Source organism: Vulpes vulpes, chromosome 3 (genome assembly GCF_048418805.1).
Source record: "Vulpes vulpes isolate BD-2025 chromosome 3, VulVul3, whole genome shotgun sequence".
NCBI classification, from domain to species: domain Eukaryota; kingdom Metazoa; phylum Chordata; class Mammalia; order Carnivora; family Canidae; genus Vulpes; species Vulpes vulpes.
Genome location: NC_132782.1, coordinates 113,049,179 through 113,068,438, shown reverse-complemented (window position 1 = coordinate 113,068,438; position 19,260 = coordinate 113,049,179). Strand labels below are relative to the sequence as shown.

Sequence of the window (19,260 nt, the reverse complement as noted above, 5' to 3'; positions counted from 1 at the left end):
TGCATTTAAAAATATAATAGTTGTGACAAAAAGGTTTTGGAAATAGTGGTGGCGGTTGGATGATTTTGTGCATGTAAGTACACTTAAAAATGGCTTAATTGGTCTATTTAGCGTTATATATGTATTTTTTAGATATATAACGTTATATATCTATTTTTATCTATTTTTTAAAAATAAAAGATATTTTAAAGTATCTAAGATTACTTCGATTTCTTGCAATGTTAGTGCCCAGGATTGTGTTATCATTTTACATGGGAAAAGTGTCTTTACCTGCGGAACCGAGTTCTCGCCGAGAGACTCTGGCTAAGCCAGGTGACCTAGGTGATGTGACCGCCGAGGGGCGGCAGCCGGGGCGCACATTTCTGGAAGGTGGGCGCCGGTGACTGGGGCCCTACGGGGTCCTATTTTATCGTTTTTGTGATGCTTCAGCGTCATTAAGTCATTGAGGTAAACGTTCCGGAGATGGGAAGAGCACGCTGGGTTCTCTGCCCGAGGAGACCCCTGCGCCGGGCGCGTAGCCCCAAGACCTTAGGCCGCTGGGCTCTGTTAAAACCGCGGACACCTGGGCGCAGGTGACACCTCCTGTCTCCGGGGCAGTGTAGGGAGGAGCACAAGGACAGGGATGGCACTTTGCCCAGGCGCCCGCCTGGTACCCCTCTTCTCGCCCACATTTTGCAGAGCCAACTCCTTCTCGCTAAATTATCACCCGGAGTCTCCTACACGGAGAAGGAACGGCTCGCCCAGGATTTGAACCCCCGGTTCTCGCACCCTAAGCGAGGATCACACCCTAGTCCACGAGCTGAGCTGACTGATACCTGTGGCCCGAGTTCCCTGGGCTCCATCTGCGCGTGCGCGGTCTCTCCGGGGTCCGAGGATGCTCTAGGGGCGCCCAGTCCCGAGCGCCGGCGGGACGCGGGTGCGGAGACCCTGGGATGGAGCCGGGATGGAGCCGGGAAGCTGTGTGGAACCAGTGGGAACCACGGGGAGGTGATGGAGAGACTGCTCTAGAACCATCGCAGAGTATCCTCTGCCGGCCCCGGTGGCCTAATGGATAAGGCATTGGCCTCCTAAGCCAGGGATTGTGGGTTCGAGTCCCACCCGGGGTACAGAAGGTTAGATTTTAGACCTCCCCCAAGGAAAAAATGAAATACTTCCCCAGTGAAAGAAGCCAAGTTAAGGGTTTCTGGAGATTATCCAGACGCAGTCCTAAACTATTAAACCCTTTCGCTTTATTTTCTAATAAGGGGTGCACGTTTCCAGCTTTCAGAAAGGAATACTGGCATCATTCACATTTTAAAAATAACCATTCATTCTACTTGATGACAAAAAGGAATAATTGTTCATTTTTCCAGGTGTGTTCATTTTACCAGGGTTCCATATACTTTTAAAAGTTCTTACCTTTTATAAACAGACCCAATTATTTAAAGATTAAATTGTATGACAGCTGTTTTGCTTTAATACAATGGGCTGGGTGCTGACAATGGTTATTCTTCTTCTTATTATTATTATTATTTTAAGATTTTATTTATCCATTCATAGAGACCAGAGAGAGAGGCAGAGGGAGAAGCAGGCTCCATGCAGGGAGCCCTACACGGGTCTCCAGGATCACACCCCGGGCTGCAGGCAGCGCCAAACCGCTGCACCACCAGGGCTGCCCTGACAATGGTTATTAATACAGTATTGGAATACTTGCAAGTTGTTTTGAAACAAGATCACCACACACAGAGAAAAGGCAACTATTTGAAGGGATGGATGTGTTAACTTGATGGTGGTAAATATTTCATAAATGCCTATGTGTATCAAATCATCACATTGTACACCTTCAATATATATTTTTATTTGTCAATTATATTTCAATAAACTAGGGAAAATATAATGGGTGGAGTGGAGATATAGACAAAACAAGGGTATTTGTGAGTTGATAATGCCTTAAGCTGGGGGACACGAGGACACGTTATACTATTTCTCTGCTTTAGTGCATGTTTGAAATAGTCCAAATAAAGCTTTCTCTTTTTTTAATCCATATAATCCCTGTCTTCATCCTAGAGGTAAAAGTCTCCCAAACTACAGGACATGGTGTGGAGTAATATCAGAAGCCTCCTCTACCATGTGCACATATAAGGGAAGACCCCTGGAGTTTTGTCCTATACACAAATAAAAACAGTTTTCTTTTGCCTTTAAAAACTGGCGCTGGCCTTACTTCTCCCACTTTCCCAAATATCCAGGGCCCCGTTACTCCACTGGAATCAACAGCCTCATCTCAGTGCACCGTCTCCCACTGTCATGGGCCACCCGAGGAGAATGGGGACCACAGAGCTCTCCAGGATGCTGGTGCTCCCCTCGCCAATGTTTCTCAATGTCTTATTGAAAGGAATGTCCTCTGGGCGCTGTCAGTGGGCAGTGGGGATGCACATCGTGTGTGATGGATCCACTCCAGCATTCCCATCGCACTAAGTCTTTGGCTTCCTTCCTCTACTTGAGGCCAGGGACGTTCTCACATCTCAGTCTCAGTAAACATAAGCTATCGCTGAGTTCAAAGCTCAGCCAACCAACCAAGAAACACAGCAGAGCCACATTCAGCGGCACACACACAATAGCGTGTGAAATACAGGATTTCTGCGAAGTGCTCCCAGGTCAATAAATTCACCAGAAGCAAAATTGTATCTCATCCTCCTTACTCCAACATGTTTAGATTCATTCCCACATATATTTCCTGGGTTTCTGCTGGCATAAGTGAGCAACACTTGCAATTCTTTGGGTGTATAAGCTATTTGCTCCTGGGTCAGCCTTTGTACTCGCTGCCCACCACATGCTGGCCTGACTGTCCTTACAGGGGCAAGGCCTAACAAGGGTGGCTGGTGTGGGCTTTTTGGAGAACTGGTATTCCCTTGCAAGACAACCGCTCCAGGTGAGATTATAAGACATTCCAAGACAGGAAGGCTACTCTCCATAGATACCAGACTGATGTTGCCAGCAAGGAAGCTCTGAATGACTCAGAGATTCTCATCTTTATTTGAACTCACCGGGAGAGGTCTCCGTGTCTTTGTCTCCACTGCATAATCAGTGCCATTTCTTTCATGCGAAAGAGTTCCCAAGGCTGTGAACTCAACTTCCATTTTCATTCCACAACATGCATAATTCAGTGATGTGTTTGATCTTTAGCAACATCAGCCCTGCAGCCATAAGATTATTCTATGGTGGCCATGAAATGTCCCTGGGCCTCTGACCATGACTTAGGCTGCAAGTTTAAAGGAAAAAGGAAAGTTTTTTTTTTTTTTTAAAGATTTATTTATTCATGATAGACATAGAGAGAGAGAGGCAGAGAGAGAAGCAGGCTCCATGCAGGGAGCCTGACGTGGAACTTGGTCCCGGGACTCCAGGATTGCGCCCTGGGCCGAAGGCAGGCGCCAAACTGCTGAGCCACCCAGGGATCCCCCCAAAGAAGGAAAGTTTAAAGGAAAAGGTCTTGTCATTTCCTTTCAGTGAGCAAACCAGTGCTCCAGAAGAATTCCTGCCAGGCCACAGTCCCGGTAGTCGCCTTTATTGCGTCAACAGTCTAGGACAGCAGCCAGCAGCCACATGGTCACTGCTTCTTCATAACCAACCAGGTGATACAGGCTCGATCATGATGCCCCCGTGTGCCGTGAGTGACCAGCGTCCCATTTCCCGTGGGCAAGGAGCTCAGCTGGGTTCAAGCCCAAACTCATTACGAAATCAAGGTCCAGGCAGTGGACCCCTCCGTGAGAAAACCCATCCGTGGGTATTGCTGGTCAAAGGGTACAAACTTTCCGTTGTAAGATGAAAAAGTTGCGGGGATCTAATACCCGGCGAGGTGGTGATAGTAATAGGGTAGCAGATGCCTGAAAGTTTCCAAGGGAGTAGATCTGAAGTAACCATGTCAGGTGACGGATGTGTCCCACCGATTGTGGGAATCATTGCACAACGTACATCAAACCATCGCGCGGAGCCACCACCTTCAATTCGTAGGTTCTTACTTGTCAATGATAAATGTCTCAATAAACCTGTGGGAGAACAGAAACGTCCTCTGTTATTTTCACAGACTATTGAGTGAACGAGTGGCCACTGAGGCAGCAGCGGAGGCAGGAAGGGAACGCAGGCAGCTGCGCCCCGCGGGGGGGGGGGGGGGGGGGAGGTGGGGAGGTGTGGGGGGACAGATGGAGATGATTCAAATTCAGAAGCTTGCAGAGGAGCCTGAAGGCCAATCTCGGGAAGAGAGAGCCGCCCAGACGCTGTCACCACCGACGGACGGTGTCCCTGAGTTCAGGGGACGGTCGGCAGGCAGCTGGCCGGGAGTCGCCGTGCGAGGAGTGCCTGTGGGTGTTGGGAAGGACCAACTGGGTTCAGATGGAGTGAACTGCTGCTGCTGGGCCTGGGGGCGGGGGGTGCGGCGCAGAAAATAGGGAGGAGGAGCCCTTCCTCTCCTTCCAGGTTTCGGTCTGTGACCCCGGCAGCGAGGCCGGCGCGGGCAGAGCGGGTCTCACCCGGTAGCGCCTAGCAGGTGCCTGGCGGCGGGGAGATCTGAACGCGAGCGGGGTGCTGGGGCGGGGGCGGGGGACGGGAGGGATGGGGGGCGCGCTGTCCCGCCTAGCAGGTGCCTGGCGGCGGGGAGATGCGAGCGCGAGCGGGGGGGGGGGGGGGGGGGCGGGGGGCGGCGGGGCGCGCTGTCCCGCCCCCCGCCTCCAGCCACGCGCCTCCTGGCCCGTCCCGCCTGGGGCTTGCTCCTGGCCGGGTGGTCCCGCAACCGTTGGAGCCAGACCCTCAGCGTGAGAGCGTGAAGCTGAGTGACTGGCTGGCGCCTCCCGAGGCCCCCCTCCGCGCGTGCTGGGGACTCTTGAGAAGCGCTGCTGTGCCGCGGGGTTCAACGCCCCGTTAGGAAATGAGCGCCCCAGAGACGCAGCGGGAAAGGTCTGCTGAGGACCGTGGGATGATGGGGCTGCTGCCAAGTATCTTTTTTTTTGTTTTCTTAAGTTTTAATTTTCATTCCACTTAGTTAACATATAATGGCATACTAGTTTCAGGTGTACCATATAATGATTCAACATTTCCATATATCACCTGGTGCCCATCACAGCAAGCGCACTCCTTAATCGCCATCAACTATTTCAACACACACACACACACACACACACACACACACACACACACACACACATTCTCCAGGAACCACCAGTTTATTATCTATAGTTAAGAGCCTGTTTCTTGATTTGTCTCTCTCCTATCTTTTCCCTTTGCTTGTTTTCTTAAATTCCACATGAGGGAACTCACATGGTATTTGTCTTTCTTTAAGGGACTTATCTTAGCATTAGCATTAGCATTATACTCTCTAGCTCCATCCATGTTGTTGCAAATGGCAAGATCTCATTCCTTTTTTCATGGCTGAGTAATATTTTGTTACATATACACACGTGCTGCGTCTTCTCTATCCTCATCAATCGATGGAGACTTGGGCTGCTTCCATAATTTGGCGGTGGTCAGTAACACTGCTATAAGCATCCGGGTGCATGTATCCCTTTGAATTAGTGTTCTTGTATTCTTTGGGTAATACTCAGCAGTGCAATTTGCTGGATCATAAGGCAATTTCGTTTTTGACTTTTTGAGGAGCCTCGGCACTATTCTCCAGAGTGGTAGCACCAGTTTGCATCCCCACCAACAGTGCACGAGGGTTCCTTTTCCTCCTCCTCCTCGTCAACACCTGTTGTTTCTTGTGTTGCTGATTTTAGCCGTTCTGACAGGTGTGAGAGGATATCACACTATAGTGTTGATTTGCATTTCCCTGATGATGAGGGATGATGAGCATCTTTTCTCGTGTCTGTTGGCCGTCTGGAGGTCGTCTTTGGAGAAATGCCTGTTCATGCCTTCTACCTATTTTGTTAAAGATTTTATTTATTTATTCATGAGAGACACAGAGAGAGAGGCAGAGACATAGGCAGTGAGAGAAGCAGGCTCCATGCAGGGAGCCCGACGGGACTCGATCCCGGGACTCCAGGATCACACTGTGGGCTGAAGGCAGATGCTCAACCACTGAGCCACCCAGACGTCCCGCCTTCTATCTATTTTTATTTTTTTAAAAAAGCTTTTAGGGCAGCTCTGGTGGTGCAGTGGTTTAGCACCGCCTGCAGCCTGGGGTGTGATCCTGGAGACCCAGGACCGGGTCCCACGTCGGGCTCCCTGCATGGAGCCTGCTTCTCCCTCTGCCTGTATCTCTGCCTCCTTCTCTCTGTGTGTGTCTCTCATGAATAAATAAAAATTTTAAAAAAAGCTTTTAAAATTTATTTATTTATTTATTTATTTATTTATTTATTTATTTATGAAAATGAGAGAGTGAGCAAGCACAAGCAGGGGTAAGGGATAGAGAGAAGGGGAGAAGTGGACTCTCCCACTGAGCAGAGAGTGGACTTGGGGCTCCATCCCAGGACCCTGGGATCATGACCTGAGCCAAAGGCAGACACTTAACTGACTGAACCACCCAGGCATAGAGTTTTAAAAACATTTTTTTTAAAAAGGGTTTTTAAAACCTTTTATTTTGGGGGGAATCCCCATATGGCTCAATGGTTTGGTGCCTGCCATCAGCCCAGGGCATGATCCTGGGGACCTGGGATCAAGTCTTATGTCAGGCTGCTTCTCCCTCTGCCTGCGTCTCTGCCTCTCTCTGTGTGTGTCTCTTATGAATAAATAAATAAAAACCTTAAAAAAATTTTTTTTGAATTTTTAAGCCATTACCCAATGTGGGTCTCGAACTCACAACCCTGAGATCAAGAGTCACATGTTTCACTGACTGAGCCAGCCGGGTTCCCTCTGCTCATTTTTAAAGTAGATTCTTTATTTTGGGGGGTGTTGAGTTTTTTAAGTTCTTAATATATTTTGGATACTAACCCTTTATCAAACATGTCATTTGCCAACATCTTCCATTCCATGGGTTTATTGCTTTCTTCACTGTGCAGAAGTTTTTGTTTTTCGTTTTTTGTTTTGATGTAGTCTCAATAATTTATTTTTGCTTTTGTTTCCCTTGCTTCTGGAGACATCTAGAAAGATGTTGCTACGGCTGATGTCAAAGAAATTACTGCCTATGTTCTCCCCTAGGATTTTGATGGTTTCATATCTCACACTTAGGTCTGTAATCCACTTTGAATTTATTTTTGTGTATGGTGTAGGAAAGTGATCCACAATTTCATTCTTTTGCGTGTAGCTGACCAGTTTTACCAGCACCATTTGTCAAAGAGACGGTCTTTTTTCCATTGGATATTCTTTCCTGCTTTATGAAAGATTAATTGATCATATAATTGTAGGCTTATTTGGGACACCTGGCTGGCTCAGTCAGAAGAGCATGCAACTCTTGATCTTGAACCCCACCTTGGTGGTAGAGATTACTTGAATATTTTAACTGGGTTTTCTATTCTGTTCCACTAATCTATGTGTCTGTTTTTGTGCCAGTACCATATTGTTTTGTAATATAATTAAAGTCTGGAATCATGATGCTTCCAGCTTTGCTCTTCTTTTTCAGGATTGTCTGGCTAGGGGTGCCGGGGTGGCTGAGTCTGTTAAGCATCTGACTGTTGATTTTGGTTCAGGTCAAGCCACCATCGGGCTCCGTGCTGATCATGGGGTCCGCTTGGGATTCTCTCTCTCCCTCTGCCCCCCCTCCCCACTTGTGCACTCTCTAAATGAATAAATAAATCTTAAAAAAAAAAAAGATTGCTCTGGTTCTTCAGAGCATTGGCTTCATACATATTTTAGAATTGTTTGTTCTAGTTCTGTGAAAAAAAATGCTGTTGGTATTTTGATAGAGGTTGCATTAAATGTGTAGATTGCTTTGGGCAGTACAGACATTTTAACAATATTTGTCCTTCCAATCATTAGCATGGACTACCTTTCCATTTCTTTGTGTCATCTTCAGTTTCTTTCATCAGTGTTTTATAGTTTTCAGAGGATGGGTCTTGGTTAGGTTGTTGTTGAGCATCTTTAACGCATCTTTCATGCACTGAAATGAAAGAATGACATGCTCACATTGACTAATCACCAATTCAAAGCATTTCGGCAGTGCGGAAAGCATCCCACATGTGCTGCAGCTGAAAGGCCAACAAAGCTGAAGACCAGGCTTGGATCCTCAGTGTAGAAATACCAAATGTTGAGAAAAAGTGGAATTGTCACCCTCGGCAAATCTATCCTGCCAATGTCAGGGGCTGGGAGGGAAGAAGCGGGACCCAGAGATTTGGAATGGGGCTGGGTGGGAAGATGTGTGGAGAAGCAGGAAGTGTCTGGGCCTGCACATGTGACCGAGGCCTCCACCCTCCTTGCCTGAAGGCTGGAATGAACCTCAGGTGAGACAGACACTTTATGAGACAATGTGTCATTTCTTCAGGACATGCTTCTACTTCTCCAGGCCACCCGGCCCAGAACTGAGGTTCCATCTCACCTGAGAAAGTACTGGTACTGCTTGGAAGGGGGGCAACTACACCAGAAGCTGTAGCACCTGGATGTCGTGTCAGCAGTAACCCGTCCTGAATCAGGGTGGGGAGAATAAAAAGCTGGGAAAAGGAAAGATGATCTGCACGGGACTCTTCCTTGACACAGGCCTTAACCCCCTGGCAAGGGTCCCTCAAGCTGGTTATGATACAGAGTCGGCACGGCTTCATGAGCTGAAGGAGAATTGCCAGAAATGCCACAGCAATCTGTGGAGAAAGGAATCAGAGGGACGGAGACACAGGCAAGCTGGAGCGGTCCTACATCATCAGAGCAAACGCCCACTGCTGACTGTGTCTTGGCAGAGCCTGGAGGAAATGCCTTTACCGAGGAAATAACACCTGTGCAGTGGAGGGGAGGCCCCAGCATCTTTGAGAAGCTTGGGAGTGACTGTTCTCTGGTCCGGCAGGTACTCTGACATATCCAAGGTATAAGGTAAGCTCGTGTACCTTGCATCCCCTCTTATTAAGAAAGAAGCCTAGCACTTGGTAAGACCCCACAATGGTTAACTTCTGTCAACTTGGGCAGGCTATGGTCCCCAAATGTTTGGTCAAACTCTCGAGTCCAGATGTTGCCATAAGGTATTTTTTACATGCAGTTAACATTTACTTTTTTATTTCCTTAAAGATTTTATTTAAGGGATCCCTGGGTGGCTCAGTGGGTTAGCGCCTGCCTTTGGTCCAGGGTGTGATCCTGGAGACCCGGGATTGAGTCCCACGTCAGGTTCCCTGCATGGAGCCTGCTTCTCCCTCTGCCTCTCTCTCTGTGTCTCTCATGAATAAATAAATAAAATCTTTAAAAAAAAAATCTATGACCTGGCATGGCCCCTACACACTGGTATTGACAGCCATGAACATCATCAGGAAGCAGGGCCAGGTCTATTAATTTTTTTTTTTATTTATTTGAGAGACAAAGAGAGAGTACATGGTGCAGGAGAAGGGGCAGAGAGAGTCCCAAGTGGATTCTGCCCTAAGCCAGAGACACACGGAGCCCCATGCAGGGCTCAATATCCTAACCCTGAAATCAGGATTTGAGCTGAAACCAAGAATCAGTTGCTTAAGTGAGTGGGCCCACCCAGGGGCCCCAAGTACAGTCTCTTGGATGGGTAGGGAGCCCTGGCCCAGATACCAAGAGGTACCTGCCAGGTGCCTCCTCAGTCCCTAGCCCACTCCCACCCCTGGAAGCGTGGGTTTTTTTGGCGTGGAGCCAGGACCTAGAGAGGCTGGATGCTAGAGCCACACATGCACCTGGAGGAAAGGACCCCTGGAAACCCAGATTACCCAGAGGACCTGACACCCTGACTCACGGATGAGGAGCCTCAGGATCCGGGTGGCTAAGCCTTCAGGCTCTCCTACCCTTCCACAGAAAGGAACCCACACTTCCCTCTCTGCTTGCTTCTCCCGGAGCGGACAGTCTAACCTGCACTTAGAGTATCCCACCATACTCATTTTCTTTGTATTTTAGAAAGGGGAGAGATGGCACAGGGCTGAACAGGCCAGGGAGGGAAGCCTGTGTGGTGTGTTGGGGGTGGGTGGGGGCACTTTATTGGAGGAGGCCGGGGTGGGGGAGGGAGAGCACCCCCGAGATAAATGGGGCCCCACTAGGTCCCCCCTCGGGGCCAGAGTTAAGAAAGTTCCACCTTTAGCTGAAAATCCACTTCAAGTCGTCTTCTGTAGCTCTCTCCTTCAGTCCCTAGAGCTGGGACTTAACCTCTTAAGTACTGGGTTGGAGTCCTGCCTTGGGTGATATTCTTGGGTTGGCCGGATTAGCCCAAGCTCAGATCTTGACAACTTTAAGTTCCTAGTATGGGGGCTCTTCGGAGAGGCTCCCGACCTCTGCGTGTACTGCATCTGGAACTTTTGAATAAATTTCAACTTTTCAAAATGACAAAACATATATATATATATATAAAAAAAATGGCAATGTGGAAAGCAAGTCGCCTTGCCTTGGGGAGATCGGAAGCTGGCTGGCTCCCCGGGACCAGCAACAGATTCCGCTTTCCGAGGGTTTTAATCGGTACAGATCCAATCCCTTGTTTCTCGTTGTAAGGTCAGCCGGACAAAAGCTGCGCCCAACGTGGGGCTCGAACCCACGACCCTGAGATTAAGAGTCTCATGCTCTACCGACTGAGCTAGCCGGGCGGGCGGGCAGCAGCCCCGCTCCGCGGGTGACGAGGGCACTAGGGGTGTTGCCGGCGGTCGTGGGGACGGGCTTGGTCCTGCGCGCTACCCCCGGGACTGGATTGCCGGATTCGGGGTCCTTTCAGCAGGGAGCAAGGGGCCACTGTTTGCCACCCCGCCCCGTCCCGTCGGCCTGGAGGTGGCCTCGAGGCACGCGAGCGGCGTCGCGTAGGGGAGACGGGCCGGCTTCCGCGCCCGGAGCACCCCTCCCTTCCGAGGGGACGAGACGCAAACCGGTAGGATGCCGGGCCCGCGCGCGGGGCCACGCCCGGGGGGACCCTCCTCCGCGGGGGGCGGGGCCCCCGCTTAGCGCCAGAGGGAGAGCTGGGAGCGTTTGGGCAGAAGTGAACCCCGACCCTAGTTCTGACCCCTGCATCGGGGTGCCACCGTGGCGAGGGACTTGGGGGGCCAAGGCCAGGTCAGGGGGTCCCGATCGAGGACGGGAGCCCCGGGGTCCTTCCGCGAGATGAGGGGGGCTGGGCCGCGTTGGCCGCGGGGGAGGCAGCAGAGCCTCGTCTCAGGGTCCTGGGAGTTGGGTCCCACGTTGCGTGGGATCGACCATGAGACACCCCCGTGTCACCCGGGCCACCAGGCTCCCCCCGCGGGAGGGCCTCTCGTCTGGGGGCGCGGGGCGCTGTGAGGGCCTGGGCCCGCCGGCCGCCGCTCTCCCTCCCGGCAGGTCCCGGCTGCGCTGCGCACCCCTACATCCCCCACCCCACCACACACACACTTCCCGAGGGATCGGGAGGCCAGGGTTCCTGGGAGCGGAGCGCGGAGCCGGGGGCACAGGTCTCCACCAACACCCGTCCCCCTGCAGCGCTGGGACGGCTTGCTGGTCTAGGGGTATGATTCTCGCTTTGGGTGCGAGATGTCCTGGGTTCAAATCCCGGACGAGCCCACTTTTTCGGGGAGGTCCGGGACCGGAGCAAACTTGGTCCCCCACACGTGGGTCTGCCCCCAGAGCAGGAGATCTGGCCCGTGTGGGTGCGGGCGACCACCAGGTAAGCCAGCGTCAGGGGGCGCCCCAACTTCTGGGCGGTTTTTTTGTTTGTTTGTTTTTGCTTTGGGGTGTGAAAGGTCATGCTTGCAAACGCGGGGCTACCGGAAGGGCCTCCCACAGACAAAGAAGGAAACCACAGTGGAAATTCAGCATGGGGAGGGGCCAGGCCTAGAGTCGGGGTCCCACAGGTGCCCCAGCCACGGGGGCGGGGGGGGGGCAGTGTTTCGGGAGGTTTTATGCTCTTCGGGTGTGGGGAGCTCAGCAGCCGTGGAGAGGATGGTTTGTAACAGCTCCGAAGCAGAGGGGTGCGCCTGGCCCCCGGGGTGGGGGTGCGGGGTGTGAGGTGGGCGGGGCACAGGGGAGGCACCTGGTATTGCGACGGAAGCCGAGGAAGTTCACAGAAAATGTCGGGGAGAGCTTTTCTTGCGGTTTCAGGGGAGAGACAGGTGAGGCTGAGCGAGCAGGTTGGGACCTGCCCGTCTGAACGATTTCAGCGCCTCCGGGACCTACTGCTGTCCCTGCTTGTGTTTCCTGGCCTGGGGGTGACCCTGGCAGGTGGATAGTGACGCCCAGCTGAGAGGTGGTTGGGGGCTGTGGACTCCGCAATGTTTGGTTTGCACTTAAAAATGCCCCGTTTAGGAGGATCTGCTGTCTCTAGGAATTGGGCAACCCTGGGAGGGAAAATCTCTCCAGCATCAGCAAGGCCACCCGGGTTGTCACCCTCACCTACTCATAGTGGTCTGGTGCCCTCTGTCCTGAGGGGCGTCCTCCCATTGAGTGATGATCATGCCCTGGAATCCCAGGTGCACCCTCACCCCCAAAGGGACAATTTAGTAAAAGTTGAGCTTTTCACGACTGTGCATGTGGGATCCTGCAGTGATGTCCTTTCTCTGTGAGATAATAGTAGCGGCTCCTTCCCTTGACTGAACCCAAGAGAAGACTGGGGTGGGTGGCTTTTCTCACATAGCTAGGTCCAGATCCTTTTCTAAGGCTACTTAGCTCAAAGAGGAAGTTTAGGTATATGGAGGCTGGAGAACCCAGTGTAAAGGAGGGAGGATTCATCACCTCTGGTGGCTTTGGCAAGGTATGGGGTGATAGGCTGCTCCTCCCCACCCCCTGCGGTGTTGCTGAGTTTAAGAGGTTGTGCCTAAACCAAACATGCCAGGAATTGCTCAGACGTCCCAGAGGTTGAGTGGTTCCTGGTTTAAAAGGACGCCCAACGTGGGGCTCGAACCCACGACCCTGAGATTAAGAGTCTCATGCTCTACCGACTGAGCTAGCCGGGCGGATGCAGCCAGGCTCTAGCTGGCTGAGTCTCAGAATTTGATTGGCTTCCGCAACCAAATGGCCGGGCAGATCAGGTCCTGGGGACAGTGGGGCCGCAACCACCTCTGGAGTCCCCTCCCAGCACCCTGCCTGTCGGAACTGCTCAGTGGGAAGCGGGGCCCCAATGGGCGGAGGCGGAGGCGGAGGCGTCACCCTGACCCCCAGACAGGCGGGCTCCGCGGCCGGCCTGGGACACTGCAGGGCGGACAGGACGCAGAGCGGATCCGGGCCAGCTGCCCCGCCACCCAGGACGTGCAACATGGGGATGGCGAAGTGCAGCGGGACCCATCCTCCCTTATGTAATCAAGCAAACCTGTGTACTTATAATCATTGTTGGACCCACCAGATTCCACTTGGTCGCATGAAAACTCCAATACACTTCCTTGGAATTATCTAAAATCAATTTGATTTTATTTATAATTTTATTTTTTAAAAATATTTTATTTATTTATTAATGAGAGACTCACAGAGAAAGAGACACAGGCAGGGAGAAGCAGGCCCCATGCAGGTGGCTTTGGGTTGGAGCAGCCCCCACTGCACCCCTGGTCCTGGCCTGGCTCTCTAGAGCAAGGAGGAACCTCAGGTAAACAGGCAGGACCCAGCAGATCACCGCCCTCCCCTACCCCGAACTCTGGGGATGGTTGGCCTCAGTGAATCTGCTCAGGATCCACTGAAATTTCAGACTCCACTGACTGTGGGGTGGGCGCCGGCCGCCTCCTGAATACAGATGCAGGGAGGAGTGAGGATGTCGCAGGGAATCTGGACACAGCCCAGGGGTGTGTGCATGGCCCTGGGGGTATTTTATTTATTTTTATTTTTTTCTCCTGGGGGTATTTTAAAACAAAAGGACTTCATTTGTAGAGATATTTGCCCCCACCCTCCCCACACCCTGCAAAAGTGCAAAGCTTTTACAAGCGAAGCAATATTATATGTGCTTTAAAATTTAAAAAGTGGAGGACGGTGGGTTTTAAAAATGCACAGAGATGAAGCAGGCTGTGCATGTGCGGGGGCAGACAGATTTTGAGAATGCAGTGTCTGCTTAGTGTCGCTGTGAACCTAAAATTGCTCTAAAAAATGAAGTCCGAGGACGTCTCTGTGGCTCAGCAGGTGAGCGTCTGCCTTTAGCTCAGGGTATGATCCTCGATCTGGGATGGAGTCCCACATCAGGCTCCCCTCATGGAGCCTGCTTCTCTGTGTCTCTCATGAATAAATAAATCAAATGTTTAAAAAAAACTTTCTTATTGAAAATAAAGTCTGTTTTTTAAAAAATATTTAAACAGGGGTACCTGGTTGGCTCAGTCGGTAGAGCATGTGACTCTGGATCTCAGGATTATAAGTTTAAGCCCTGTGTTGGGCATGGAGGCTACTTAAGAATAATCATTAAAAATATACAAATAAATTTCTACTACTATTTCTTCCAATACATTTAGACCTGTCCTTTTGGGTCTCTAGCGACTCCGACATTAGATTTTTTAAAAAATTGTTTTTTTCCGACATTAGATATTTTATTAAAGTCCCACAAATCCTTGAGGCACCTTCCTTTCTTCCTTTCTTCCTTCCCTCCTTCCTTTCTCTTTCTCTTCCTTCCTTTCCTCCCAAGTCTATTTTCCATTTCTTTCAGGTTGGGTCATTTTTGTCGTTCTACCTTCACATTCACTGATTCTTTCTTCCCTTCCGTCCACGTGTTTGTCGTCCAGCCATTAGGCTTTCCATTTCAGTTCTTGCATTCCTCAGCTCTAAGTTTTCCATGTGGTTTCTCTTTATATCTTCTATATCTCTGAGACTTTCAATTTTTACGTTTGTTTCCAGCAGGTTCTTTAAAGCTCTTTCAAACATTTTTAGGACAGCGGCTTTCCCACCTGTCCCCTCCTTTTCAGACAGCTCCAGAATCTTTGTCTTTCAATCACCTTTCCTCCTTCAAGTTGAGATTTTCCTGGTTCTTACTATGACCAGTGATTTTCAGTTGCATCTTGGACATTTTCGGTTTTATGCTTTGAAACTCTGGCTCTTATTTACCTCTTTTGACCTAGAGGACTCCTGACAGTGCCCCCACTGTGGGGGGAGAAGAGGACTCTCCTTTCCGTTTGGAGGGGGGCAGGAGCAGATCACACAAGGTGGGGCCTCCTGTTTGCTGGGCAGGAATTTGAGTTCAGGCTCCCCATCAGGCCTCTGCTGTCACCCCTGACTGGGGGGAAGTGGGGCACCCCATTGACAAGGAGAAGGTTGGGGCGACATTAGACATTAAAGCAGAGCGTCCAGGTGTGAGCTGGCCACTGGGCCACAGGCTGAAATGGACCAGCAGTTTTTGTTCGTTCAGGTCACAGGAGGGGCAAGGAGAGTTGACAACCTGGGGTTGAAGTCAAAGTGTCCATTTCGAGCTGGCCCTGCCCCGTGGCCTGACTTGTCCCCTTCTGCAGGGGGCGGTGGGGAAGGGGGTGTGTGTTGGGTGTCCCGGGGGCTCCCTGAACCCGCCCTGGTCATGCCCTCAGGAGGCAGCCAGAGTCTGGCTCGCCCCAGATCGTAGCAGGGGGGCTCCCCCGCCTGGGCCCCCGGCCACTCCCGTGGGAGAGTGTCGCGGACCCGAGCCCAGCCGGACTGGCTCAGCGCCCGCCTGGCGGCCAAGCGGGGAAAACCACCTGGGAGCGCAGGGGCTGCAGGGGGTGTGCGGGGCGGCGGGGGGGGGGGGGGGGGGGGGGCAGGCTCGGGCTGTGCGGTCGGCTGTGATCCGGCTGCTCCTGGAGGTCTTTCTGCAGGCCTCGGCTCCCTCAACTCAACGTGGAGCTCAAATCCGGGCCTCAGCGATTCAGAAACTCGGGCCAAACTCTGGCCCTTCCAAGCGGGGTAGCGGGCTGAGCTGAGCGGGCAGTGGCACATCCGGCCGATTTAGTTCCTGCAGGAGGCCCTGGGCTGCTTCCCGAACTTGCATGGGGCCCCAGGAGAGTTTGCGAGAAGGAAAAAGTTAGGGCTCGTCCAGGATTTGAGCCCAGGACCTCTCGCACCCTAAGCGAGAATCATACCCCTAGACCAACGAGCCGCCCTCGGGGAGAGTCTACTTCTACTTATTTCTAGTTCCCTACTGGTCCGGGTTAACCGCCTCGCGTTCCCACGCCCGGGTGCGCTGCCTTCCACTGCCCTGGCGCAGGCGGCAGTCAGGCCTGCGTCACCCGCCCCGAGGCAGGTTGCAACCTCAGCTCTTTTTGCAGCACTTGCCTTTGATACTTAGAGTACCAGGAAGGTAGGGACGCCTCTCGTCTTTGCCCGGCTAGCTCAGTCGGTAGAGCATGAGACTCTTAATCTCAGGGTCGTGGGTTCGAGCCCCACGTTGGGCGTTTAATTTTGATGGAAAAAGAGGCCTTAAGATATCGGAATGCGAGGGAAGTATTATCATTTCCATAGGCTTTTCACAATCTAGGCCAGTGGCAGATGCTTCCAGGGGGACTTATGCATCACACCTTCTGGGTGGTTGAGTGAAGCAATGTAAATATTTGGGTTCCCCAGTCTGGCGGGAGAAGACTAGCATCTTGTAGATTAGTCACTGCGCCCCCAAGTTTGACTGGGGAACAGGATTCAGTCCCAGAGCTCGAAGTGTGAAGTGTGCGTGTGTTGGGGGTGATGGGAGGGTGCTCCACTCTCCAGGTCCTGGATGGGGCTCCCAGGAGGAGGCTCCCAAGCAGAGCCCCCCATCCCCACCCTGTGCCTGAGGAGAGACTGCTCAGAATTCCCCCCAACCCCACCCCAGCCTGGAGGTCAGTGGCCTTGCATTTGGATGGCATCTCAACTTGGCTCCACTCTCCTGGGTGAAAGGGAAATGGAGGCAAGGAGTTTTGTTTTCCAATTTGGGGGAGAGGGAGAAGGAGGGTATAGGTTTCCCATCAGATGATTTTCTGTTCTTTTGCAATGGTTTATACTGTTAGAGTCCCGGCTCAGTGTCCGACAGGACTGGGTTTTCTCTGTGTTGGTGGGAACCGAGGCTCCTCTAGAAGAGACATCGCAAGCTGATTCACCCCTCCCCTGGGCTCCTGGAATTCCAGGTCCCCAACTGGAGGACCCGGTCCCCTCTTGTCAGAAGGCCCCACATGTCTCCCTTCGGGGCACCTTTAGTCTCAGGAATCTTTCCTTATGTCCTTAGCATAAAAGAAAGCTTGGTTTACTAGGTAGGCCCATACAACGTAGTCACTTTTTGGAAAAAAAGTCTTGCCGACTCAGTACCTCTGTAGTTTTGCATGGCTGCCATAGCAAGTGACCCCAATCTGAGTGACTTAAAATCAACATAAATATATTTTCTCACACTTCTGGAAACCAAAGTCTAAAGTCAAGGTGCCAGCTGGCCACCTTTTCTACTCTGTCTAAAGGCTCTAGGGAAGAACCCTTCCTTGCCTCTTCCAGCTTCCGGTGGCCAGGGCCATCTTTGGCTTAAGGACCCATCACTCCAGTCCCATACAGCTTTCTTCCTTCCATCAGCCTCTGTGTTTCACATAATCACATAATCTTTTTATAAAGACACCAATTATTAGGGCGGGGCCCACCTTGTTTGAGGATGACCTCACCTTCACTAATTCTGCGTGCAAAGACCCTACCTTCTGGGGCCTTTGGCTCTGTGGCCGGTGGCTCTGTGGTTGAGCATCTGCCTTTGGCTCAGGTCATGATCCCAGGGTCCTGGGATTGAGTCCAGCATCAGGCTCCCCCTCCCCAGCAGGGAGCCTGCTTCTCCCTCTGCCCATGTCTCTGCCCCTCTCTGTGTCTCTCATGAATAAACAAATTTTAAAAATTAAAAAAAAAAAAAACACCCTACTTTCTGAGGTTCTGAGTGGCCGTGAATTAGGAGAACACCATTCAACCCTGTACATTAAATTTTTTTCAGGGAAAAAAAGGTAATTTTATATTCTTTTTAATTTAAAACTTTTTTGCTTAAGTAATCTCTGCATCCAATGTGGGGCTCAAACTCACAACTCCAGGATCAAGAGTCAGATGCTCTATTGATTGAGCCAGCCAGGCACCCCAACATTCTTTCTAAATAACAATTATATTTTATTGTGATATGTGCCCAGGTAGGGCCTGTACTGCCTCTCCAGCCTTAGAATCAGTTTGCATAGTGCTATTGTCGGATCCTATTTCACATTGATTTTTTTGCACTGCTTGCACGGATACTGCGGAAAAACCCAGCTTTGCAAAAACATAGCAATCGTCAGACATTGAAATCCAACTGCCTTGAGCTAGTAGTTCACAGAATATGGTGTCTGATGGATACTGAGTATTGCTATTTCTCTTGAAACTTTAAAATATCCCTGGGAATTTTAAAATACTCTAAAGGTGCCTCCAGACACAGATTGGAAACCACAGAACAAAGCCAAAAGCATCACCTTGAGTATAGAGGTTGAGCGCTTTAGGAACAGAAGTAGCTGGCATCACAGTGAGCTCATGCTAGTGGTTCCTTGGGCAGAGGTTTGGGGGTGGTTGTTTTGGAAGTGGCTGCACCCTGAGCCCAGTCTCACCTGAGGATCCTGTCAATGTCTGAGTAACACCTTGACCCAGGCCAACCTTTTAGCCTTCCCCAATCTGAGGTGTCAAGATCCCAGGCCTGCTGGAGGTATCCCTCCCTCGTGATCTGAAAAGACACCACGACTAGGCCCCACACTGCCTACTTCAGCAAAGGAGGCCTCTTAGGATTGAATTCAGTACCTCTCACATCTAAAACAAGAAAAACATACAGGATGCCTGGGTGGCTCAGCGGTTGAGTGTCTGCCTTCGGTTCAGGGCGTGATCCTGGGGTCCCGGAATTGAGTCCCGCATCAGGCTCCCTGCGAGGAGCCTGCTTCTCCCTCTGCCTGTCATTCTCTCTCTCTCTCTTTCTCTCTCTCTCATGAATAAATAAAAAATATATATAATATATATAAAGACTTTATTTATTCATGAGAGACACAAAGAGAGAGGAGCAGAGACACAGGCAGAGGGAGAAGCAGGCTCCATGCCAGCAGCCCGACACAGGATTCGATCCCAAGTCCCCAGGATCACACCCTGGGCCAAAGGTGGCGCTAAACCGCTGGGCCACCCGAGCTGCCCATAAATAAAGTCTTTTTAAAAAAATGCTTAGGCCAAAAAAAAGTCCCTTTGGTTGGTGGTCTTTGGTGGCTCTAACTTATTTCCCTCACCCATCTGGCATATGGACTCAATATCCCCTCGTGGGTGAGACAGGCTTGGCCAGGGAGGAGTATGCCCTCATATCTGGAGTTGGGGATGCCAACTCTGGAACTTGTTTTAAGACCCCTGGAGATG

The 19,260-nt window shown here is 51.2% G+C and overlaps 4 non-coding genes across 4 annotated transcripts; 2 read left to right on the top strand and 2 right to left on the bottom strand.

Moving 5' to 3' along the window:
• The first annotated feature begins 1,033 nt into the window (after positions 1–1,033).
• Positions 1,034–1,106, top strand: TRNAR-CCU (transfer RNA arginine (anticodon CCU)). The gene has a single exon. It is a non-coding gene; the product is annotated as a tRNA-Arg (tRNA).
• Positions 1,107–10,549: 9,443 nt separating this feature from the next.
• On the bottom strand, positions 10,550–10,622 carry TRNAK-CUU (transfer RNA lysine (anticodon CUU)). Its single transcript has one exon. It is a non-coding gene; the product is annotated as a tRNA-Lys (tRNA).
• A 2,252-nt stretch (positions 10,623–12,874) lies between these two features.
• TRNAK-CUU (transfer RNA lysine (anticodon CUU)) lies at positions 12,875–12,947 on the bottom strand. Its single transcript has one exon. It is a non-coding gene; the product is annotated as a tRNA-Lys (tRNA).
• A 3,296-nt stretch (positions 12,948–16,243) lies between these two features.
• Positions 16,244–16,316, top strand: TRNAK-CUU (transfer RNA lysine (anticodon CUU)). The gene has a single exon. It is a non-coding gene; the product is annotated as a tRNA-Lys (tRNA).
• Positions 16,317–19,260: the final 2,944 nt, after the last annotated feature.